An 18,999-nucleotide genomic window follows, 5' to 3' on the forward strand; every position below is an offset into this window, starting at 1 on the left:
ACCTCAAAGGGACATTGCCCTAAATCCTAGTCTGATTTCTAGGATAAGAATTACATAAAATATTATCCTAGTTTAGAAGTATATTTAGAGACCTGTTTTCCTGGGTGGGCTCATGCCATGTGTTGTGGTCTAGAATGACTCCAACCCTAACTTACCAGTTTTAAGCTGTCTGTTAGCAATGTTACACATTTCTAATCATACCCAATAACTGATAAGCCAACAGTCTAGAACCAAGACATGCAGAACATATTTGTACTTTTAAAACCACTCAGAAACAAAAAAGGAAGTGACTACACAGATCTTATATATTTAAACCAATCAAAATTTTCTTTTTTTTTCCTTTTCCATTTTTTATTAGGTATTTAGCTCATTTACATTTCCAATGCTATACCAAAAGTCCCCCATACCCACCCACCCCCAATCCCCTACCCACCCACTCCCCCTTTTTGGCCCTGGCGATCCCCTGTACTGGGGCATATAAAGTTTGCATGTCCAATGGGCCTCTCTTTCCAGTGATGGCCAACTAGGCCATCTTTTGATACATATGCAGCTAGAGTCAAGAGCTCCGAGGTACTGATTAGTTCATAATGTTGTTCCACCTATAGGGTTGCAGATCCCTTTAGCTTTTTGGGTACTTTCTCTAGCTCCTCCATTGGGAGCCCTGTGATCCATCCATTAGCTGACTGTGAGCATCCACTTCTGTGTTTGCTAGGCCCCGGCATAGTCTCACAAGAGACAGCTACATCTGGGTCCTTTCGATAAAATCTTGCTAGTGTATGCAATGGTGTCAGCGTTTGGATGCTGATTATGGGGTGAATCCCTGGGTATGGCAGTCTCTACATGGTCCATCCTTTCATCTCAGCTCCAAACTTTGTCTCTGTAACTCCTTCCAAGGGTGTTTTGTTCCCACTTCTAAGGAGGGGCATAGTGTCCACGCTTCAGTCTTCATTTTTCTTGAGTTTCCTGTGTTTAGGAAATTGTATCTTATATCTTGGGTATCCTAGGTTTTGGGCTAATATCCACTTATCAGTGAGTACATATTGCGTGAGTTTCTTTGTGAATGTGTTACCTCACTCAGGATGATGCCCTCCAGGTCCATCCATTTGGCTAGGAATTTCATAAATTCATTCTTTTTAATAGCTGAGTAGTACTCCATTGTGTAGATGTACCACATTTTCTGTATCCATTCCTCTGTTGAGGGGCATCTGGGTTCTTTCCAGCTTCTGGCTATTATAAATAAGGCTGCTATGAACATAGTGGAGCATGTGTCCTTCTTACCAGTTGGGGCATCTTCTGGATATATGCCCAGGAGAGGTATTGCTGGATCCTCCGGTAGTACTATGTCCAATTTTCTGAGGAACTGCCAGACTGATTTCCAGAGTGGTTGTACAAGCCTGCAATCCCACCAACAATGGAGGAGTGTTCCTCTTTCTCCACATCCACGCCAGCATCTGCTGTCACCTGAATTTTTGATCTTAGCCATTCTGACTGGTGTGAGGTGGAATCTCAGGGTTGTTTTGATTTGCATTTCCCTGATGATTAAGGATGTTGAACATTTTTTCAGGTGCTTCTCTGCCATTCGGTATTCCTCAGGTGAGAATTCTTTGTTCAGTTCTGAGCCCCATTTTTTAATGGGGTTATTTGATTTTCTGAAGTCCACCTTCTTGAGTTCTTTATATTTGTTGGATATTAGTCCCCTATCTGATTTAGGATAGGTAAAGATCCTTTCCTAATCTGTTGGTGGTCTTTTTGTCTTATTGACAGTGTCTTTTGCCTTGCAGAAACTTTGGAGTTTCATTAGGTCCCATTTGTCAATTCTCAATCTTACAGCACAAGCCATTGCTGTTCTGTTCAGGAATTTTTCCCCTGTGCCCATATCTTCAAGGCTTTTCCCCACTTTCTCCTCTATAAGTTTCAGTGTCTCTGGTTTTATGTGAAGTTCCTTGATCCACTTAGATTTGACCTTAGTACAAGGAGATAAGTATGGATCGATTCACATTCTTCTACATGATAACAACCAGTTGTGCCAGCACCAATTGTTGAAAATGCTGTCTTTTTTCCACTGGATGGTTTTAGCTCCCTTGTCGAAGATCAAGTGACCATAGGTGTGTGGGTTCATTTCTGGGTCTTCAATTCTATTCCATTGTAAACCAATCAAAATTTTCTTATCCTTTCTATCTGTAATTTCAAGAGAAAAAGCGCATTGTCACTGGTTGAACCCAATAAACATAATTGCAGAGATTTTTTTTTTTTTAGGAAAATAAAAAGATGCCAAAGCTGCCAAAAGCTGCCAAAAGCTGTTGGATCCTTGAAAAGTGACTTGGCAGATACTCAGCCCCTTGCAGGGCTTCTCCAACTGTGCTTGGCCCCCAGCTACAGTGCAGGGTAACTTATTAGTTTCTGCTGTGCAAATTGAGACTGTCTTTTAAACAAGTTAAACTAAATCAAGGGGTTAAATCAAGCCAGCAGTTAAAGTTTTAACCATTTTTTTTCTTTTCAACATGAAACACAGAACAATAATTATTCAAACAATGAAACAAAAACAGATTTAAATTGACACACATGGACAGATTGGTACACCAAGGACAGACAATGGACAGAGGGGGAAGAGAACTTGATGTCCCAAAGGGACCTAAATATAACCAGAACTAAAGATATCTCCAGTAGGAGCCAGAGAAGAAGCAGGACATTTCCCAGTTTCTCCTGTCCCTAGTAGAGCTCTGAAATAGTATATATCCATTTTCCTTCTTTTTGGCTATCATGTCCTGGACAGGGGACAACTGCTTTTCTGAAACATATTCTTCTCTTCTCTTCTCTTCTCTTCTCTTCTCTTCTCTTCTCTTCTCTTCTCTTCTCTTCTCTTCTCTTCTCTTCTCTTCTCTTCTCTTCTCCTCTCCTCTCCTCTCCTCTCCTCTCCTCTCCTCTCCTCTCCTCTCCTCTCCTCTCCTCTCCTCTCCTCTCCTCTCTTCTTTTCTCTCTCTCTTTCTCTCTTCCTCTCTTTCTCTCTTTCTCTATCTTTCACATATACTTCTTCTGGGAACCATGAACAGCATAAATCTACTTGAGTTAAAAATGTTTCTAACTTCTCTTTTTAAACCCTGCTCCTCTCACCTGATGCAGCTCTTGGCTGTGGACAAAAGCCTATATAGAATTCCCCTGTCACAATTGTGCTGTCACCCCTAGGTGAATTTGGTAACCACTTAATGTGCCTACTGCAACAACAGCCTTCTAAAAATAAACTTTATAACTACCGCTAGCATTAATGTTGTTCATTGCTTACCATACAGGATACTATAACTTTTCTTCTGTTTTCTGTGGCGCTCAATCCAAGACAGCATTTCTCAGTGGGCCCTACCCAACTCCCCTGTAGCCTTCCAGGGGCCATGGATGAACTGGGTTACCTGAAATGGGGGCTGGAAATGAAAAAGGATGGGGTGAGAGAGAAGGATGAAGTCAAAAGTTCTGACCAAGACTCAAAGTTTTATATTCAGCACTGTGATTAATATAGGAAGAGTCCATGGCCCCATCCTTTGTTTCACCGGGATTATGTTGCAAAGCAAGCTCAGTGATACGTCCATTTCTCAAAGCTCCTGTAGGAAATTGCAAATGCAGTGAGGCTGGACAACTCCACCTAAGTCTTAAAACCCATTGTGCCAAGCACTCAAGGCTTCTTTAGCCTGCTCAAGGCTGTAGGGGAGGGCACAAATATCCAAAATATATAGAGAACTCAAGAAGCTAACCACCAAAAAACCAAACAACCCAATCAAAAAAGTGGGTTATAGAACTAAACAGAGAATTCACAACAGAGTAATCTTGAATGCCTGAGAAGCATCTAAAGAAATGTTCCAAGTCCTTAGTGATCAGAGAAATGCAAATCAAAATGACCCTCAGATTCAACCTTACACCAATCAGAATGACTAAGATCAAAAACTCAGGCGACAGCACATGTTGTGGAGAAGGTGGAGAAAGAGGAACACTCCTCCATTGCTGGTGAGATTGCAAACTGGTACAACCACTCTGGAAATCAATATGGAGGTTCCTCAGAAAATTGGAAATAGATCTACCTGAAGACCCAGCTATACCACTCTTGGACATACACATAAAATATCCCCCACCAGACCACAGGGTCATGTGCTCCACTATGTTCATAGTGTCCTTGTTTGTGATGGTCAGAAGCTGCAAACAACCCAGATGTCCCACCAGAAGAATGGATACAGAAAATGTGGTTCATTTGCACAATGGAAGCTATTAAAAATGAGGACATCATAAGTTTTGTAGGCAAATGTATGAAACTAGAAAATATCCTGAGTGAGATAAATCAGACCTAAAAGGACATTCATGGTATATACTCACTAATAAGTGGATATTAGAAAAAAAAAGTACAGAATACCCAAAATACAGTCCACAGCACTCAAAAGGGTCAATAAGCTGAAGGGTCCCAGTGAGGATGCCTCAGTCCCACTTGAAAGGGAGAAGAAAGTAACCACAAGTGGGGCGGGAAAGAGGGACCTGTGAGGGAAAGCTGACAGGGGATAGGGAGAGAGGAACATGATCAGGTACTGGGTGAGGGAAAAGGACTGAAGCCCTGAGGGTCAAAAGAAAGAATGGAAACAGGCAACCTCAGGAAATAGGAGGTTTGGGGGACCCTCCAGAATGTACCAGAGACCCGTGAGGTTAGCAACTCTCAGGACTTAAAGGAGAGGCACCCTAGATGAAAAGCCCTACAGTGGGGAGAGGGAACTTGTAGAGCCCACCTCTAGCAGAAAGACAGGGTATCAACTGAGAGATGGGGTTGCCACCCCACGGTCAAAACTCTGACCCATACTTGTTCCTGTCTGAAAGAACTGCAGGAATGGAAATGGAGAGCAGCCTGAGGAAAAGAAGGTCCAGTGACAGGCCCAAAGAGGGGTCCAGCTCAAAGGGAGGTCCCAAGTCCTGACACTATTACTGAGGCTATGGAGCGCTCACAACAAGGGACCTATCATGACTGCCCTCTGAAAGACCCAACAAGCAGCTGAAAGAGTCAGATGCAGATATTTGCACACAAACAATGGACAGAAGCTGCTGAGCCCTTGGTTGAATTAGGGAAAAGCTGGAAGAAGGTGAGGAAGAGGGCGACCCTGTAGGAGGACCAGCAGTCTAAATTAATCTGGACTTCTGAGATCTCTCAAGCACTGGACCACCAACCAGGTAGCATACATCATTTGATATGAGACCCCCCCCCCCCCCACATATATAGCAGAGGACTGCAGGGTCTGGGTTTAGTCAGAAAAAATCTCAAGAGACTGGAGTAGAGGTCTCAGGGAGTTCAGAGGTCTGGTGGAGTGAGAGGTCAGGGGTTGGGGACATCCTCATGGAGACAGGGGGGCGTTGTGGGGAGGTATGGGATGGGAAACAGAGGGTGGACAGAGGGGATATAATCTGGAGTGTAAAAAATAAATAAAATTTTAAAACTATTTTAAAAATATATTAAGTCACTCCCAGAAAAGACCTGTGGCCTAAAACAATAATGATTAAAAACAACAACAACAACAACAAACAAACAACAAAACAAAAACAAAGAAAGAAAGAAAGAAAGAAAGAAAGAAAGAAAGAAAAGAAAGAAAGAAAAGAAAGAAAGAACTCAGTGCCAACCAAAGCTTTAAAATGTGAAGGACTTGGTCAAAACAGGGAAATGGTACTCCCTTCATATGTGAAAATTAGCAAAGGCACAGGCTATAGCATCAGTCTCCAGAATTTCAGAGAGGAATGTTGTCAGACCCATGAAACAATATTGACATGATGAGGCATGAAGACACAGATTAAAATAAGAACAAGAGGCAGTAATTTAACAAAACTGATACAAAAACTGTTTTAGAAACCAGGAAGCCTAGCGATTAAAATAATATATTTAGTCATTGAAATTAAGAGAAAATGTGAATGAGTTACAGATGCATACTGATAAAAATTAGAGCAACTTTAATCAAGGAAATCAGAGCAAGAGCTGCAATAAATAGCAGATATATAAAACTTCCTACCCTAGAAGCACTCTTCCACACCACCCTGCTTTTTCAGGACCTTTAAAATTCCTAGCATTCCCTGAATACTTTGTTCCAGTCTTCTATCTCTATTAACCACATTTGTCATATTGTTTTCAGGAATCTGAATGCATTTATTGATTCTTAATAAACCTAGATCCCTTTGATGACAAGAAGAAAAAACATTAACTACCCATTGATTGTCAGAACACAGTTCACGAAGGAAATCCAGGAAGAACTTTGAGTGCTTTTAAGAAAACAAGAGTCTTTGACCTCCGGTTCTTCAATGCACAGAATTGTTCTTGGACTGTGTTTTCCTGCTACTGCCAGGTGTAGTGAATAGGGGTGAAGTCACCTCAGCTGGTGTGGATCCTGTGCCTCTGTGTAAACACACAGTTTTGCCCCGTGTGGCATGTCCTTGTGATTAGGCGCATTGCTCAGGTGATTCTTCACAACTCCCGGAGTATAAATTGTCTGATGCTCTGCCTCATTTCTAGGCCCTACTCTTCAGGTCTCACCACCAACTAGCGAAGTAAATAGTCATTGCCCTTGTAGTTTCACGTGCTGCATAAGCATTCGATGTTCACAGAAATGAACTTAAGTCTGGAGTTTTTACTTTGTTCACACTTTTTAAATTTCTAAATGATTTTTCTCTGTCTTCACATATTTCAGGAGGTAGAACCTAATTTTAGATAAGGTCTTATTATTTAGTAAAGATTAGCCTTAAACAGTTGTTCCTTTAGTAGTTAAATATTGAAACTGTATACGTGTGCCAGGAGATTTGGCTTACTAATCATTTCTCTTCTTTATCTATGCAATATAAATAGACATAAGGAGAATATCCCAGAGGCTGTAGAAGTTGCCTTTATGGAATTTAAAAGCACCATCTTCTAGAAATTAGCAATGTTTGCCACCTTAGAATGATAGAAAAATTTTCTATTCTTTGTTAAACTGCATTTTGCAAAATGTACTTTTTTTGCGTTGATAATCTGAATTTCTTGACAGTACTAATTAGAAAGCATAAAGTTCTGTGAAAAATTCCCTGGGACAGTTAACAAACTTAATGATTTCTTTTTAGATAAAACAAACAAAACCATATTATTATATCATTATATTTTTATGATAACCATTATCGTGAACTAAAATTAAATAGGACTTTTACAATATCAAGGTCTTTCAAATGTTTACTTGTTTGTTTGTATTGATGAGGTTCTGAATCAACTCATGTGTGTTATCAAGTCTTCTCCCAGCTGAGGTACATTCCTAGACCCACTTAATCATCTTCAATAGCTAACACTTAATGAGCCAAATTCAGAGGTAAAAATGCATGAACTAAACACACTTTAACAGCAATATTTTCATTACTGTTTAAAAAAAAACAGCAAAAAGGCAAATACTGTGTTTTATAATTAAAAGGAAATTCTAAGAATGCTGACTTTATTGAGTTGTATTAATGTGACACATATGTGCATCCTTTAAAATGTAGGACATAGCAGACTCACACTCACGTCCATGCTTTCACACTATTTCACCTTGAGGCTTTGGTAAAGGCACTAACATAGCATCCCAGTAACTGGCATGCATTTTCTTAGTGCAGAGTTAGAGATTTCTGCTTCCACAGCTTCTGTGGCACAGTTCCCATACCACACACCAAAAGATATTGTTCTCGTGAGACTGCGAACATCCTTTAAAATGGGGGAAAGAATTTAGTTAAGTAATCAATGTTAATAGAGATCCTTAGAATCACTCCTTATAAGTGATTTGACCCTTACTAGTAATACTAGGTTAAATGATGTTTATAAAGTTCTATTCCTATTCAAATGATTCAAATAGCCCATATAGGATTTTATATGCATTTTTATTATAAAGATCTTTCTACTTTTAATACTTTATAATATAATATATGCCTTAAATATGTTCTAGTTTCACTTAGTCAGGTTTTGGTTGGTTGTTTCTTTCTTCATGCATTTAAATATAACACAATTTATTGCCTTTACTTTTCTAAAAGTTTGGGTCAGTATTGGAAATATACTCTATTATTTTTGTATTTTTGATATTATTGTGAACATGAGAATTCCCTTTATGTATAGATATTTTACTGGCTAATTTTATGTCAACTTGACATAGACTGGAGTTATCTAGAGGAACAACTACAAAAAGGAAATGCCTCCCCAAGACTGGGCTGTGTGCAGGCAAGCCTTTGGGCATTGTGGGTCTTGCCATCCCTGGGGAGGTGGTTTTGAGATCTAGGAAAAAGCAGGCTGAGCTATGGGGAGGAAGCCAATAAGCATCACACCTCCTTGGTCTCTGAGTTCTTGTTGGAATTTCCTTCAGTGGTGGAGTATGGATGTCGAGTATAAGTCAAATAAGCCCTTTTCTCCCCTACTTGCTTTTAGTAATGGCGTTTAATCTTAGGCGTTGTAAACCAAACCAAGATAGATATGATATTTATCTTTTTATATTTCATTGTTTTTCCTGAATTTTAATGAACCACAATTTAATATATTAGCAATTTTATATCATAAAATATTTTACTCATAGTGTAGTGGATATCTTTTATATTTCCTAGGTTTCACTGATACAGTATATTAAATAATTATAAGGCAACCAATAACACAACTTGCTGGCTACTATCATAACTTTGTATAAAAAGTCTAGTGTTGTGCAAACATTAAACTCCTCTATGGGATGAGTTTATTCCTGTTCACAAATGAGAAAAATATTCTCAACCCTTCCTCTTATTTATTGTATAGTCATTTAAATGAGTTTTTTTTTGTGAGACTCCAACTTTGATCTTATTCAATTTAAAAAGAAAATAACATGACATTCCTCCTCCTAAAATCTAAATAGAAAAAACCTCTGCTGCCATTTCATGGAACGTGTAATTGGCTACTACAAAACACCACGCTGAATCTCCTAAAGGTCCCTGCAGTGAGGCAGCACGGCTGTGCTCCAGAGTATTGAACTTTTTGAAAGTATTTGCTTTGAAATTTTAGTGATCAGCATTACATGGTGATTTTCTGTTTTCTCTCAATGCCTTAAAATAAATCCTGACTCCAAGACTGTGTTATCAGCATCAAACAGAAAAATGAAGTTGAGCAGAGCAGGATCTGACTTCTAGATCCTGCTGCTTCTGTAAACTTGAAGGAGCTCTGTAAAGTCACTAAGATTTTATTTCCTCTGGAAGGTAGTCAGGAAGCACATCCTCATCATGTTTGTAAGAACTCTAAGGTTGAAGATACTCATGCTGAGAATTAGCCACTTCCATGACCTTGCGAGCACTTCAAGAGAGTAAATGTATGCCTTAAACCAGAGATTTATTTTCTTACAGTTCAGTCTTGATGTCTGTCTTAGTCAGGGTTTCTATTCCTGCACAAACATCATGACCAAGAAGCAAGTTGGGGAGGAAAGGGTTTATTCAGCTTACACTTCCATGCTGCTGTTCATCACCAAAGGAAGTCAGGACTGGAACTCAAGTGGGTCAGGAAGCAGGAGCTGATGCAGAGGCCATGGAGGGATGTTCCTTACTGGCTTGCCTCCCCTAGCTTGCTCAGCCTGCTCTCTTATAGAACCAAGACTACCAGCCCAGAGATGGTCCCATCCACAAGAGGCCTCTCCCCCTTGATCATTAATTGAGAAAATGCCCCACAGTTGGATCTCATGGAGGCATTTCCCCAACTGAAGCTCCTTTCTCTGTGATAACTTCAGCTGTGTCAAGTTGACACGCAAAACCAGCCAGTACAATATCCAAGATCAAGTTCCATCTGAGACATCTTTTGATGGCTTGTTATAGGCAGCTGCCTTCTGATGGACATGCTTTCCTTTTCAGATGGATCTCCTTACAAAACACCAGTCACACTACATTAGAAACCATCCTGACAACCTCATGTAGCATTAATTTTATCTTTAACGGCCTAATCTATAAACAAGGTTACAACCAGATATGTAGCTGAGTTGAAACTCAATATATAAATTTAGGAAAGAGCACATAATTTAACCCACAGTATTATACACTAGCAAATTAAATATGTTAATTAATTGTTTTTAAAACATTTAAAAATAATTAGAACTATGCAGGACACTTGAAAAGTAATGCTGGGAGGTCCTGAATATATGTGAACACTGTACCAAATTTATCCGAATAATTATATTTTCTATGCTTTGATTACTTTGGTATCAATGTCAAGAATACTATTTTTATGCCATTTGTCACATGTCTAGATTCATTGATATATCACAGTGAAGTAAAGAGAGCTCCTGATTACATCAAAGATGTCTTGTATTTTCATTACTGAACCTACTCCATCCCATTCACCATTGCTGCAGATGTCCAGCACCCCTGTATGTGTTCCCATCACTCCAAGACTTTACATAGCCTTCAGTACATCATAGTTAATGGAGAAATCCAATCTCAAAAGATTACACTCTATGTGAGTCAACTCATAAAACTCTCACGGGATAATGAATATAAATGCATACTTTTTAAGTTATCAAGTGAATATAACTGAAAAATAATAAAATATACCCATATTTTAACATACTTATTATTTCTATGTGTATGTGCATGAGATTATATGAACCATTTTTTTGTAGGAGCCGTTCCAGGCTAGAAATTGTCCAGCTTCCTAGAGCTATAGTTACAGGCTGTTGTGATCCACTGAAAGGGTGCTATAAATAGAAGTGGAGTCCTCTAAAAAGCAACAATTGCTCTTAACTGCTGAGCTATTTCTATGCCCACTTAAGCATACATTTCAATATATTTCAACAGATATACATATGACTCCTAGCCTGGGTAAGATGTAAGGTGTTTTGTCATGTCTGAAAGTTTTCTTCTTGTCCTTTATAGGCTGACAACTCCAGGAACCCTCTGGTCTGCTTCCCATCTATGTAGATTTTATATGTAGATGCCATTATACAGTAAATAACCCTTGAAGATGGCTTTATTTGCTTAAGACAATGGTTTGGGGTTTTTATAATTTTTTTTATTCACATGACATCCCAATCACAGCCCCCCTTTTCTCCTCTCCTCCCAGTCAGGTCCTTACATATGACTTCACCCACGACTCTCTCCCCTTCTCCTCGGAGAAGGGAAATTCTGCCTTAGGTACCACCCCACCCTGGGACATCTATTCCCAATAAGACTAAGGACCTCCTCTCCTACTGAGGCCCAACCAGGCAGTCCATATAAGGGCTTCAATGGCAGGCAACAGAGTCAGAGACAGCCTTGCTTCAATTGTTAAGGTCCCACATGAAGAACAAGCTGTACATCTGCTAGAAATTGGGGGTAGGAGGGGGGCAGTGTAGGGTTATGGGGTCCGCATCCACTCTGCAACAGGGCACAGTGGCCAGGGGAGGCAGGATGTGAGAAGTGGACCGCACTTACCTCATTCCGTTGCCAGGCAAGTGTTGTGCCATAGGGAAGCCCTGGGTAACACTGCTCCAGGGGTAGGAAAGTTTAGTCTGAGGTATGGAACAACAGGAGATGTCTGGGGGGTAGGGAGGAGGTGGGGTGGAGATCCTGAGCCTGCGATGAGGCCATAGCTATATGGTTCACAGGTTCTTGGACATCCAGGTGCAGCTGAGAATGGTGTGGGAGCCCCTGCTGGATGGATCTAGCCCAGGGCCAGGGCATGGGGAGCGAGGAGGGAAAGGGACCTCCAGCTGGTACCCAGAGAAGAGTTCTTGCCTTGAGGGTTGTGGGCTTGGGCTTGTCTTTGGGTTGGTAGCAGCCATGGCTGGGAGCACAGAGAAACCTTCTACAGGAGATTAGACAGCAGCTCTATAGGTGAAGGCCTTCTCAATGACTTCCCACGGCAGATCCTGATGAAAAGAGACAGTCCATGTTTTGTTGTTTTTTTTTTTTGTTTTGTTTTGTTTTGTTTTTGACATTTATTGTCATGGTAGAAAGTGGATAAGTAAATCACTACCCCACCTCTCAGGGTGGGAAAGAGGTTAAATATCTTCTGCAGAGAGGAGTCTCCGGGAAGGAGAGTTTATTGGCTAAGTCCTCTAGGCCATTAGGAACCTCATTAAAATGGAGATCTGTTTTGACCCTACATGACCACCGGTTACATCTTCTACAAGTAGAGGGGCTTAAGGCATTTTCTTTATGTGACTGATGGCCACAAATCTATGAGAGGCTGCAGCTAGTGACAGGGGCCTGGTCCTGGGAATCAGGAGAAGCAGCTACCTTCTCTTCAGAGTTTCCAGGCCTTCAAGCCTTAGCTCACCCAGGGACCAAGCTGCCTTTCACAGTCCCATTGGGTTGGGGTCAGGGATGCTAGGACTCAGACCCTGTATGCTCTTTAGTTGGTGATACAGTCTCTGTGAATTAGTAAAAATCTTTTCCCATTTTGTAGGCTGCTATTTTGTCTGTTGATCTTTACCTTACAGAAGCTTTTCAGTTTCATGAGTCCTATTTAATAATTGGAGATCTTAGTAACTGTGCTATCAGTGTTCTCTGTTCAGGAAGTTGTCTCCCGTGCCAATGACTTCAAGGTCACTCTCCAAGTTCACATCTATTAGATTTAGTGTGTCCAGTTCTATGTTGAGGTCTTTGGTCCACTTGGACTTGACTTTGTACAGGACAATAGATATGGTTCTATTTGCATTCTTCTGCATGCAAACATCCAATTAAACCAGCACCATTTGTTGAAATTGCTTTCCTTTTTCTACTGTTTAGTTTGTCAAGTATAGTTCTATGTCAAACATCAACTGTCCCATAGGTGTATAGGTTTATTTTTGGGTCTTTGTTTTCATTCTATTGATCAATATGTCTGTTTTTATGGCAATACCATGCAGTTTTTATTACTATTTCTCTGTAGTGCAACTTGAAATCAGGGATGGTAATACCCAAGGTATTTGTTTTGGTTTGGTTTTTGTGTGTTTGTTTGTTTGTTTGTTTTGTTTGTACATGATTGTTTTACCTATCCTGGGTTTTCTTGATTTCCAAAAGAGCAGAGGAGATCTTTCCATTTTCTGATATCTTCCTTAATTTCTTTCTTCAGAAACTTGAAGATCTTGTCATACAGGTCTTTCACTTGCTTGCTTAGAGTAAGTAGGGCTACTGATTTTTTGTTTCTTTTGTATCCAACCAATTTGTTGAAGGTGTTTATCAGGTGTAGAAATTCTCTGGTAAAATGTTTAGGGTCACTTTGGTATACTATCATATATAAGTATGCAAGTAGAAATACTTTGACTTCTTACATTTTGTACCCTTTTTATGTCTTTTAGTTGTCTTATTGCTCTAGATAGACCTTCAAGTTCAATGTTGAATAGATAGAGAAAAAGCTGTCTTGTTTCTGATTTTAGTGGAGTTGCCTTAAGTTTCACTCCATTTAATTTGATGTTGGCTATTGGCTTGATGTATATTGCTTTGATTATGTTAGAGATGTGCTTTCTATCCCTGGTCTCTCCAAGACTTTTAACATGAAGGGGTGTTGGATTTTTGTCAAAGACTTTTTCAGCATCTAATGACATGATCATGTAATTTTTTCCTTTCAGTTTGTTCATATGGTGGATTATGTTGATGGATTTTTGAATACTGAAACATCCCTGCAACCCTGGTATGAAGTCTACTTAATGATGGTGGATGCTATTTTTGATGTGTTCTTGAATTTGGTTGGCCAATATTTTATTGAAAATGTTTGCAATAATGTTCATGATATCTGGAATTCTCTTTTTTTGTTGAGTCTTTGTGTGGTTTAGGTATCCAGGTGACTGTGACCTCAAAATGAGTTTAGCAAAGTTTTTTTTTTTGTTTGTTTGTTTTGTTTTGTTTTCTACTTTGTGGAGTAGTTTGAGGAGTGTTGTTTTTAGTACTTCCTTGAAAGTCTGGTAGATTTTTGCACTAAAACCATCTGGTCCTGGGTTTGTTGTTGTTTTTGTTGTTTGTTTGTTTGTTTGTTTGTTTGTTGTTTTTGTGTTTTTTTGATTGGGAAACTTTTAATGCCTGCTTCTATTTTTCCTTGGGGCTTATATGACGATTAAAGTATTTTACCCAATCTTGATTTAACGTTGGTAAATTGTATCTATCTGGAAAATGATCCATTTTGTTTAGATTTTCCAATTCTATGGAGTACAGTCTTTTGAAGTGAGACTCTTTTAATTTCCTTAATGTCTGTAGTTAGGTGTCCTTTCTCATTTCTGATCTTATTAATTTGGATACTATCTTTCTGCCTTTTAGTTATTTTGGCTAAGGGTTTATCTATCTTTTGATTTTTCTCAAAGAACCAGCTCTTGGTTTCTTTGATTCTTCTTCTTCTTCTTCTTCTTTTTTTTTTTCTAATTTGATTGTTTTTACCCCTATGTTTGACTGTTTAATTCTGTCTACCCATCTTGTGTGTTTTTGTTTCCTTTTGTTCTAGACCTTTCAGGAACTTATAAATTGCTAGTATGAGAATTTTCCAATTAATTTATGAAGGCACTTAGTGCCATTAACTTTCCTACTAGTAATACCTTCATCACATCCTATAAGTTTTGGTATGTTTTGCCCTAATTTGTATTGAATTCTAAAAAGTCTTTAATATCTTTTTTTTATTTCTTCCTTGACCCAGTAATCATTGAGTGGAGAGTTGTTAAGTTTTTTTGTTTGGTTGGTTTTTGGGTTTTGGTTTTTTGAGTTTGTCGGCTTTCCGTTGTTTCTGTTGTTTTTGAAGTCCACCTTTAGCCTATGGTGGTCTGATAAAATACAAGGAGTGGTTTCAATCTGTTGAGGCTTGCTTTTTGACTGAGTATGGTCAGTTTTGAGGAAGATTCCATGAGGTGCTACAAAGAAGGCATACTCTTTTTCCTTTGGGTGAAAGGTTCTATGGATATCTCATAGGTCGATTTGTTTCACAGCCTCTGTTAGGTTCATTGTTACTGAGACTGGAGTCTACTACTATTACTGTCTGGGGTTCAATGTGTGGCTTAAACTTTAGTAATGTTTCTTTTTATGAATGTACATACACTTTTGTTTTGGGTATATATTTCAGAGTTGGGATGGCATTTTTGGTAGATCTTTACTTTGATAAGTATGAAGTGTTCATCCTCATCTCCTTTGGTTAATTTTGTTTGAAAGTCTATTTCATTAGATATTAGAATGGCTACTTCATCTTACTTGTTGTGTATATTTGCTTCGAAAACATTTTTACTCTAAGATAATGTCTATCATTGTTTCTGAGGTGTGTTTCTTGTATGCAACAGAATGATGGATCCTGTTTTCATATCCATTATGTTACCAAGTGTATTTTCATTGGAGAATTGAGTCCAGTGGTACTGAGAGATAGTAATAACCAATGATTGATAATTTCTATTATTTTGATGTTGGGAGAGATAAAGTGTGAGAATGTGTGTGTGTGTGTGTGTGTGTGTGTGTGTGTGTGTGTGTAGACTAATGTGTGCCTTCCTTATTTTGGTTTCACTGGTATGGAATTATTTATTTATTGTGTTTTCTTGTGTGTAATTAACCTCCTTGGTTAGAATTTTTCTTCAGTTATTTTCTGTAGGGGTGGATTTGTGGATAGATAATGTTTAAATTTACTTTTGTCTTGAAGTATCTTTTCTCCATCTATAGTGATTGAGACTTTTTCTGGGATTAATAATCTAGGTTCACATCTTAGGTTGTTTTCCTAGAGGGTATAAGATATGTCCAGATATTTCTAGCTTTTAGAGTCTCCACTGAGAAGCCAGGTATAACACTTAAAGCTCTGCTTTTGTATGTAGCTTGGCCTTTTTTCACCTTGCAGCTCTTAAATATTCTTTCTTTGTTCTGTATATTTTGTATTTTGATTATTATGAGCCTGGGGGATTTTCTTTACAGGTCCAATCTAATTGGCATTTTGTAAGCTTCTTGTATGTTTATAGGCATCTCCTATGCTGGAGAAATTTTATTCTATGATTTTGTTGAAAATATTTTTTTGTCCTTAATTCTGGGACTCTTCACCTTCTTCTATTGCTATTGTTCTTAGGTTATGTCTTTTTATAGTATTCCAGATTTCCTGAATGTTTTGTGCCACAAACTTTCAATATCTAACATTAACTTTCACTGATATATCAGTTTCTTCTAGCTTAACTTCTGTTCCTAAAATTTTCTCTTCAATCTCTTGTATTCTGTTGGTGATGCTTTTATCTGTAGTTCCTACTCTACAGTTTGCCCCAAATTGTGTTTTCATTATTGCCTCTATTTCCACCAGAGCAGTGGCCAGACACTAGAGCCCTAGGGACAGTCCAAAGCTAGCTCAGGGCAGCTGAGCATGTCCAAGGTGACAGCAAGGGAATGAAGGGAAGGGGTCAAACCTGATTGTTCCTTACTCAGCAGCCCCAAATGGAGGGTGGCAGAGCAATGCCCAGACAATGGAGTTCCTGAGACAGCCTGCAGCTAGCTCTCAGCAGCTCAAACACATAGGTTTCTGAAATTCATCCATCCTTTCTAGAAACACTCCATTGCCTAAATATAAACAAATAACATACATATATTATCCTATTCACTTACATTCAAGTTTTCCCAAGTTGAAGATGTCATGAATAGAATAAGGCTATAAACATTCAAATGTAAGACTTCAATGGACACCTGTCTTGATTTTTTTTCCTTGTACAAATAAGGAGTTATCAGAGCATGTTGTAAGCATGTTTATGCATTTATAGTGACTCTTCAAGCAATTCTAATATATCTGCCCAATTTTTACTCCCAAAAATAAGACATCAGTATTCCAGGAATACTGAGTCTTTGTCAACATTTCAAGTAACAAATGTGTATGTGTGTGTTTTAATTTTTGTCATTGTGAATATTGTGCCATAGAATTTATTTTATACTTCTATAACAACCCATGATATTTAGCATATTTACATATATTTATTGATATTTTTATGAGGTTTGTGCCTAGTAGTCTTTTTATCACACTTACCATTAGGAGTGGAGCTTGGATGCATACTTCTTGGCGTGTAGGTGAATGGTTTGACTTTGTTAGGGTGGTCGACTGACCCTTTCTTAGGGGCCATATTTCAGATATCCTATATGTTAGATACTTACATTACAATTTATAACAGTAGCAACACTACAGTTAGGAAATAGGAACAAAATATTTTTATGTTTGTGGGTCACCACAACATGAGGAACTGTATTAGGAAAAATGAAAAATCTGTGGAGGCCAAAGGACATCTTACTAAAACCAGTTATATCATCCAATCACATACATCTTGAAGAATTAACTCAGGTTTTCAAGCTTGTGGGTAAGCACCATTACTTGTTGATCTATCTTGCTGACCCTGATTACTGTTTTTAAAATATAGGCTTTGTATGGTTATTCTTAAAAATATTATTTAGGAGACAGCCGGCCACCTTCCTGGTGAGAGCACGGGGGTCTGCCTGGCCTGAGAGGTTTGTGGCACAGGCGCCGGCGGGAGCCTTCTTGGCTCCGGGACTCCGCGGAGGGCAGGCTGCACGGGTGACCGTGTGGAATACAGAGTGCCAGCTGTTTCTGGGACGGGCGAGAGAGTCGCAGAGCTTCTGGGCGGCGCCATCTTCAGCTCCAGACAGCCGGCCACCTTCCTGGTGAGAGCACGGGGGTCTGCCTGGCCTGAGAGGTTTGTGGCACAGGCGCCGGCGGGAGCCTTCTTGGCTCCGGGACTCCGCGGAGGGCAGGCTGCACGGGTGACCGTGTGGAATACAGAGTGCCAGCCGTTTCTGGGACGGGCGAGAGAGTCGCAGAGATTCTGGGGCGGCACCATCCTCAGCTCCAGACAACCAGCCACCTTCCCGGCAAGAGCCACAGAGCTTCTGAGGCTGCGACATCTTCGACTCCAGACAACTGGCCACCTTCCTGGCCAAAGCAACACAGCTTCTGGGAAAGATCCTGTTTTGGGCCTTCACCTTCAGCCAGGAGGAGGTCCAAACACCAGATAACTGTACACCTTCCCTGAGAGAGGAGAGCTTGCCTACAGAGACTGCTCTGACCACTGAAACTCAGAGAAGAGAGCTTGTCTCCCACGCCTGCTGATAGAGGGTAACAAAATCAACAGAGGAACAATCTTTTAACAAAGACAACTATAACAACTAACTCCAGAGATTGCCAGATGGCGAAAGGTAAACGTAAGAATCCTACTAACAGAAGCCAGGACCACTCACCATCATCAGAACCCAGAACGCCCACTTCGCCCAATCCAGGACACCCTAACACACCTGAAAAGGTAGACCTGGATTTAAAAGCATATCTCATGATGATGGTAGAGGACATAAAGAAGGAATTCAACAACTCACTTAAAGAAATACAGGAGAACACTGCTAAAGAGTTACAAGTCCTTAAAGAAAAACAGGAAAACACTGCTAAAGAGTTACAAGTCCTTAAAGAAAAACAGGAAAACACAACCAAACAGGTAGAAGTCCTTATAGAAAAACAGGAAAACACATCCAAACAGGTGATGGAAATGAACAAAACCATACTAGACCTAAAAAGGGAAGTAGACACAATAAAGAAAACCCAAAGTGAGGCGACGCTGGAGATAGAAACCCTAGGAAAGAAATCTGGAACCATAGATGCCAGCATCAGCAACAGAATACAAGAGATGGAAGAGAGAATCTCAGGTGCAGAAGACTCCATAGAGAACATCGGCACAACAATCAAAGAAAATGGAAAATGCAAAAAGATCCTAACTCAAAACATCCAGGAAATCCAGGACACAATGAGAAGACCAAACCTACGGATAATAGGAGTGGATGAGAATGAAGATTTTCAACTCAAAGGACCAGCAAACATCTTCAACAAAATTATTGAAGAAAACTTCCCAAATCTAAAGAAAGAGATGCCCATGAACATACAAGAAGCCTACAGAACTCCAAATAGACTGGACCAGAAAAGAAATTCCTCCCGACACATAATAATCAGAACACCAAATGCACTAAATAAAGATAGAATACTAAAAGCAGTAAGGGAAAAAGGTCAAGTAACATATAAAGGCAAGCCTATCAGAATTACACCAGATTTTTCACCAGAGACTATGAAAG

At 39.5% G+C, this 18,999-nt stretch overlaps 1 protein-coding gene and 1 long non-coding RNA gene across 10 annotated transcripts in view; one reads left to right on the forward strand and one right to left on the reverse strand.

Moving 5' to 3' along the window:
- The window catches only part of Magi2 (membrane associated guanylate kinase, WW and PDZ domain containing 2), a 1,485,406-nt gene that overhangs the window by 412,421 nt on the left and 1,053,986 nt on the right, over positions 1-18,999 (forward strand). The window lies entirely within an intron of this gene.
- Positions 2,082-18,999, reverse strand: part of Gm52766 — a 111,645-nt gene continuing 94,727 nt past the window's right edge. Inside the window, exon 3 of the long non-coding RNA XR_003955726.1 lies at positions 2,082-2,178. This is a non-coding gene — a long non-coding RNA (predicted gene, 52766). The remainder of the gene's footprint in view (positions 2,179-18,999) is intronic.

Source organism: Mus musculus, chromosome 5 (genome assembly GCF_000001635.26).
Source record: "Mus musculus strain C57BL/6J chromosome 5, GRCm38.p6 C57BL/6J".
Lineage (NCBI taxonomy): Eukaryota > Metazoa > Chordata > Mammalia > Rodentia > Muridae > Mus > Mus musculus.